Raw genomic sequence first — 7,636 nt, 5'->3', positions numbered from 1 at the left:
ACTTATGAACACCAAGTGAACTTGCTCTCTTTGAATACAACACACACAAGCCTCATCATTGGCTGCACTAAGGGTGAATCAGATACAATTATCTGTGGAAGCAGTAAGGACCTAAAGGACAGCTGAAGTATCAAATTGCAGGGGCTCAACACAGAGCTGTAAGCTTTAAAGAGGCAAAGTATCACAGGGGAGTTGAGGCTTGGCTGGATACCTGACCCATTATAGCAACAGGGTTGGGGAAACATAGAAAGGTATCCCTAACTCAGCATTTCCGTATTTCTATATTTGGTGTGTATAAGTGGAATATGTGTCCCCCCTCTGCTAAAAGAAGTGTGTTAGCAAAGCGAGGGGGCATGACAAATTCCTCCCAGATAAGCGAATATAGAACTGCATCCTCAGTGATGCAATTTTCTACAAACCCCATGTTAAGCAGGCCTGTATTCTAGAATAAGTCTCTTTAAAAATACATCCTTCCTAAGCAAAATTCCTCCAAGGAGACAAAGGCACATCCTTCCCGCTACTTTCAGATACACAGATACCTCTTTGATACGTCAAGTCTGCCAGAGATAGCCAGAGTAGTCTCCTTTTAATTAATACCATTCCAGTATAATCTCCTAGCTCCAAAAGACACCAAGAACTGGCTGATTAGTAGAGCCTGCTGGCTTGTCACTAAAAACTACACAGGCTAATCATCATAAATATGGAATCTGGTTCCCCTTTTCCAGCCTTCACCAAACTGGCGTCCTCCAGGTGTTTTGGATTGCAAGTCCTATCAGCTCCTATTCCTTCGTCTCCTCCTTTGACCATTTGAGTATGCTGCACATTGAATCTATGTACAGTAGGACCCCACTCATATGGCAGGTTAGGTTCCAGACCCCCGCCAAAAAGCAAAAACTGCCAAAAAGTGGATCAGCTGTAGTGCGGGGTGTGATGTTCCTATATTAATGTATATATGGTAAGTGTTGGTTGTTTAGAAGATACATGGTAAGTGGAGTGAAAGGGGGGAGTGAATGGGCAGTAGAATGCGAGATGATTGGCTGAGTGTTTAAAATGGCTGAATGTATAAAAGGAAGAGTGAGAGTGGAATGGGGGGGAGAAGAGAACTGAGTGGGTTGCTTGGTGGGGTTTAGAGAGTTGTTTGCCAGGAGGGAGGTGGAGTTCGGATTAGTATTGAGTAAAACCATATGCTTATGTGCCTTAAGAAGAAATCTTGTTAATCTTGTTAGCTTTGTTATCTGTAATAAATACTTAATTTGGTTTACCAAAGGCCTGATCCTTGGCTGGGGTTTCACAGACCAGAAGGGAGGGTAAGGTGACCAAGGCTGAAGGGGAACTGTAACAAATGGTGGCAGCGGTGAAGAGAATAACAATACCAGTATTCAGAGTCTCTGGGAATACTAGTATTGGGACGTTACTGGTGGTTGCCTAGCAGGGGGATCTGTTGAGATCTGTGCTAGAGCGGGGAGAGAAAAAATAAAAAAGGACAGTCTGGACTGGTGGAGTCCCTGGTGGTGCCTAGTGACAGGCAGTAGCCACGCGCAGGTAGGAACCTGACAGGGAGAGCCAGGGAAGGACGCCTCACAGGTGGTGGCAGTAGCGGTGGGATACGAACAACAGAGAATCCAGATACAAACCAAAGAGAGTCCCAAAGACACGTGGTGACAAAGGAGACTACGTCACAGGTGTTGGCTGTAGTAGTGAGATACGTATACTAGAGAATCCCTACCAGTGGTGTGGCAAACAGAAATAACAAAACAAGATTACTTGTGAGAGTGACTGGCAAAGAGTGTGTGGCAAAGAGTGTGTGGCAAAGAGTGAGTGAACTCAAACACCATGGCTGAATACATAAAAATGAAAAGAGAGGAGCTGGTGGAGAAGTGCATAACATTCAATTTACCTCACGAGGGTAAAGGGGTAGATGAATTGAGGGTAGCACTAATAGGATTTGCAACTGCCCAGCAAAAACAACCTGTCAGGGAAGAGACCCCAGAAGGATACACAAGCAATCCCGCTTATATAGAGTATTTGAGAGAGAAGTTAAGATGGGAACATGAGTTGGAAACTGAGAGATTGAGGAGGGAGGCTGAGGAAAAAGACAAGCAGAGGGAGTTGGAAACTGAGCAGTTGAAGATGGAAACTGAGAGACTGAGGATGGAAGGTGCAGAGAAGAAAAAACAGAGGGAGCTGGAATTTGAGAGAATGAGAGTGGATGCGGAATTACAAGTAGAAAAGTTAAAATTTGAAAGAGAGAAGTTTCATTCTGATGAAACAAGAAAGGACAGAGATGGAGCAAAAATAAAAATTACTCCAAAGGACTTTGCTGTCTATGAGCCTGGTCAAGATCCTCAAATTTACCTCAGCACCTTTGAAAAGGCAGCTCAGTTGTGGGGGCTACCTGAAGATAAATACATGCAGTATTTATCAAACCTGATTAAAGGGGAATTGGCTGAGGTATACCAATATTTCCCCTCAGACAGGCCCGTCACCTATGCTGAATTCAAAGAAGCAGTGTTTAAAAGATTCAGACTGGGGCCTGATTATTTTAGAAAGCTTTTCAGAAACTGTCAGATACAGACAGGGAGGTCTTTCGTGGAGCTGGGGGCAAAACTGATGGACATATTTGGGAAATGGCTGACAAGTGCAAAAGCTCAGTCTGTGGAGGAGGTGAAAAACCTCATGATATTGGATCAATTATACCATCAGTTACCACCAGAAATAAGGCTCCTGGTCAAAGACCGTTCCCCTACATCGGTGCAGGAGGCCGCAGAGATGGCGGATCACTTCACCTCCAACAGAACTGGCTGGGTGGGGAAAACATCAAGAGAGTTTAAACCCAGACCATATAATGGTGGCAGAAGGGATGTGGTACCACAGCGAGTGAGTCCTCCAGTAAAATCTGAAGGGCACAGGACACCCCAGAGTGGATCTGTGTACCCTAAAAGTGAGGAGAAATTATGCTACAAATGTGGTAGACCGGGGCACCTACGTTTTCAATGTGAGGTTGCCAACCCCATTAGTAATCCTACTCAGACAAGGGCAGTGAAAACAGAGCCCAAGGCTTTAGAAACAGCGAAAAAGGTTCAGTTCTGCCAGATAAACTGGACAGAAGTAACAGACCTTGATTCAAGTCTGAGAGAGGAAGTGAGTGTACAAGGGGCAAATTATTGGGCATTGCTTGATACTGGTGCCGCTCAGACATTACTGAGGCCAGATTTAATAAAATCTGAGGTAATATTACCTCAGGAAACTGTGACTATCCAAGGAGTGAGGGGTCAACCAGAAAGTTTGCCTGTGGCCCTGGTGGAAATGACTTGGAGAGGCCGAGAGGGCCGATATAAAGTAGGCATTAATGCCCAGCAACAAGAACCAGTAATACTGGGAAGAGATGTAATGGGAGCCCAAGGAAAGATCTATGTAGTGACCAGACAGCAAATTGGCAGAGAAAAAGAAGCCATATTAAGGGGGGCTGAAACAAACAGGGTGGAATCTGTTAACCAGCCTCAGGTCACCATAGCAACCACTAGCAGGCCTGCTGCAGGAGACAAACTGTATCAAGTGGTCTCTGATAATGATGAGGCAGATCAATTCAAGGAAGAGCTGCAAAAAGATATGTTTGAAGCAGATAAAGGAACAAGCTCTGACCCAACAGATTCCTTTCACTGACAAACTGAGGAATCAAGTTGTGTGTGAAAATGGGATTTTATATAGACTGTGGATGCCTGCTGAGAGAAAGGATGAATGTGAACCAGTGAAGCAATTAATAGTACCTAGCAAATACAGAACCAGATTGCTAGAGGTAGCCCACAATGTCCCATGTGCAGGACATCTGGGAATAAAAAAGACCAAGAGGAGATTGGTTGCACATTATTATTGGCCAAACATCTCCAAAGATTAAAACCACATTGTCTATCTTGTGGAATATGCCAAAAGGTGGGAAAAAGTGGAGTAAAGACTAAGGCACCCTTAAAGCCCCTTCCTATAATTGGACAACCCTTTTATAGAGTGGGAATAGATTTGGTGGGCCCTTTTCCAAACCCACAAGGCATGGCAAGAAATATCTAGTGGTGGCGGTGGATTTTGCCACCAGGTACCCAGACGCAGAAGCACTAAGATCCGTGGAAGCCCCTGTAGTGGCAGAGGCTTTATTAAAAATCTTTATGAGGCTGGGTTTCCCTCATGAAGTGCTGACGGATCAAGGCAGTGTATTCATGGGAGAAGTGATGCAATGTATGTGGAAATGTTGTGGTCTAAAACATCTAAAGACCACTACTTACCATCCCGCCACTAATGGGTTAACAGAGAGATTCAATGGCGTTTTGAAGGGCATGATCAGAAGCTATGTTCAAGATCACCCACAAGACTGGGATGAACGGTTGGGATGCTTCTTATTTGCATACAGAGAAGTCCCTCAGGAGTCAACAGGGTTCTCACCCTTTGAACTCATGTTCACTAGAAAAGTGAGGGGACCTTTGGAACTATTAAAAAATTCATGGGAAGGAACCCTGGGAGAGTACAAAACATCTGTAGTAGATTTTGTATTGGAATTCCGCAATAAATTAACATCAATGATGGAGGTGGTGGAAAAGAATTTGAGTCAAGCACAGGAGAAGCAACGTTACTGGTATGACAGAACAGCCAGGGAACGTGCGTATGATGTGGGAGATATGGTTATGGCGTTCATACCCAGGAAACATGACAAATTACAGGCTAACTGGGAAGGACCATATACCATCAGAGAAAGGCTTGACACAGTGACGTATGTAATCACCACAGACCAATTAAACAAAAGCAAAGTGGTTCATGTAAATATGTTGAAGCCTTACCATACCAGGGATGCACAGGTGTTGCAAGTTACCTTATTCCCTGAGGGAAGTGGGCCTGAACTTCCAGATTTGGTACAGGAAAGCAAAGACAAAGGAGGGGTAGATCAAGTGGAATGGTCAGAGGAGGTGAAGGAGGAAGTAAAAGAAGAGATTCTGAGAGTTTTGAAAACCTATAGGAATCTCTTTAGCAACAAACCTGGCCGAACCAGTATAGTTATACATTCCATTGATACTGGAGATCATGCCCCAATCAGATCTGTTCCATACCGTGTGAATGGGAAAGTTTTGAATGAGATCAAAAAGGAGGTGGAAGAGATGCTGGAATTAGGAGTGATCAGGGAATCCATCAGTCCCTGGGCCTCAAGTATTGTCCTGGTTCCGAAAAAAGATGGAACGACAAGGTTTTGCATTGATTATCGGCTAATCAATAAAATTACTGTCCCAGATGCGTATCCTATGCCTAGGGTAGACGCTATGTTAGAGTTATTGGGGGCAGCAACCATTATCTCTACACTAGATCTCTGTAAAGGATTTTGGCAAATGGAACTAGATGAGCAATCCAGAGCCAAAACTGCCTTCAGTACACCAGATGGGTTATATGAGTTTGTGACCTTACCCATGGGACTAAGGAACTCACCAAGTTCATTTCAGACTAATCAATACTGTGTTGCGAGGCATGTCAGATTTTGCAGTGGCCTATATCGATGACGTGGCCATTTTTAGCAAGTCGGTGCCTGAGCACGTCCAACACCTGACAACAGTATTGGAGGCCTTAAGAAAAGCAGGCCTCACAATAAAAGCTAAGAAATGCCAGTTTGGACTAAAGGAAGTAATCTATTTAGGACATAAGGTGGGGAGTGGGAAAATCACCCCCTTATGGAGCAAGGTGGAGGCAATACAAGCGTGGCCGATTCCCTTAACCAAAAAACAAGTAAGGGCATTTCTGGGTGTGGCTGGATTTTATAGGAAGTTTGTGAGAAATTTGGGGGAAATAGCAACCCCCTTGCATGCATTAACAAAGAAAAAGTGTTCTGAGCGGGTGGTATGGACGGATGAATGTCAGAAGGCTTTTGATCTACTGAAGCAAGCCTTGTGCCAAGGACCCATATTAATAGCACCAGACTATGAGAAACCATTCATCGTGGCTACAGATGCGTCGGACCTGGTGCTGGGAGTCGTCTTGCTACAGGAGAGAGAAGGCACCAGGCATCCATTGGCGTACCTGAGTCGCAAGCTGACGCTGAGGGAGAAAAACTATTCGTCGGTCCAGAAGGAGTGCCTAGCGGTCGTGTGGGAACTGAACAAGTTGCGCCCATACGTGTGGGGACGAAGATTCACCGTGACTACGGATCATCGGGCCTTGTTATGGTTGCAGACTATGAAAAACCATAACACTATGCTGCAGAGGTGGTCCTGGGCCCTACAGGACTATCAAGTGGACTTCCAGTTCATCAAAGGCAAGGACAATGTACTGGCCGATGGACTTTCCAGGCAAGTGGCTGGGACTGCAGTGACATGACCAGACAGAGGAACAAAGAAAGACATTTTCCCCATAGAGACTTTTATTTGTTAACGCGACGTATAAATCCTGGAACAGGAATAATACTCTGCTGTTGTTTAAGGGGGGGGAAATGTGATGTTCCTATATTAATGTATATATGGTAAGTGTTGGTTGTTTAGAAGATACATGGTAAGTGGAGTGAAAGAGGGGGAGTGAATGGGCAGTAGAATGCGAGATGATTGGCTGAGTGTTTAAAATGGCTGAATGTATAAAAGGAAGAGTGAGAGTGGAATCTGGGGGGGAGAAGAGAACTAAGTGGGTTGCTTGGTGGGGTTTAGAGAGTTGTTTGCCAGGAGGGAGGTGGAGTTCGGATTAGTATTGAGTAAAACCATATGCTTATGTGCCTTAAGAAGAAATCTTGTTAATCTTGTTAGCTTTGTTATCTGTAATAAATACTTAATTTGGTTTACCAAAGGCCTGATCCTTGGCTGGGGTTTCACAGACCAGAAGGGAGGGTAAGGTAATGACCAAGGCTGAAGGGGAACTGTAACAAATGGTGGCAGCGGTGAAGAGAATAACAATACCAGTATTCAGAGTCTCTGGGAATACTAGTATTGGGACGTTACTGGTGGTTGCCTAGCAGGGGGATCTGTTGAGATCTGTGCTAGAGCGGGGAGAGAAAAAATAAAAAAGGACAGTCCGGACTGGTGGAGTCCCTGGTGGTGCCTAGTGACAGGCAGTAGCCACGCGCAGGTAGGAACCTGACAGGGAGAGCCAGGGAAGGACGCCTCACACGGGGGTCTGGAACCTAACCCATTGGCACAATTAGCTGGAGTGCGGGGGTCTGATCGCCCCAAGAAGATCCAGCTGTAGTGTGGGTGTCTGCAACCTAACCCACTGATCGCGCTGGAGGAGAATATCAGCTCGAGCGGGGGAGTCTGATCACGACAGAAGAGATCAGCTGTAGCATGCTACAGCTGATCTTCCCCTCCTCCGGCGCGATCAGCTCAAGCACGGGAGTCTGATCGTGCCAGAACAGATCATCTGGAGCGCGCTGCAGCTGATCTTCCCCTCCTCCAGTGAGATCAGCTGGAGCGCGGGGAGCTCCAGCACCCCTTCAGCTGATTGCCCTGCTGGCACCGTATTAGCGGAATGCCGAGAAGCAGGGCACCGAGAAGTGGGGCCCTACTGTAATTGACACCTAGTATGACAACTCTCTTCCTAGAGTCTTAGTGGTGGATGGCAAGCCTCCTAACCTTTATTTTCCTGAAAGTGCCTTTGTTTTCCATTTGCCCCTTTTTTGCTTATTCCT

This window comes from Rhineura floridana, chromosome 10 (genome assembly GCF_030035675.1).
Source record: "Rhineura floridana isolate rRhiFlo1 chromosome 10, rRhiFlo1.hap2, whole genome shotgun sequence".
Classification (NCBI taxonomy): domain Eukaryota; kingdom Metazoa; phylum Chordata; class Lepidosauria; order Squamata; family Rhineuridae; genus Rhineura; species Rhineura floridana.
This window is presented reverse-complemented; position numbering follows the sequence as displayed.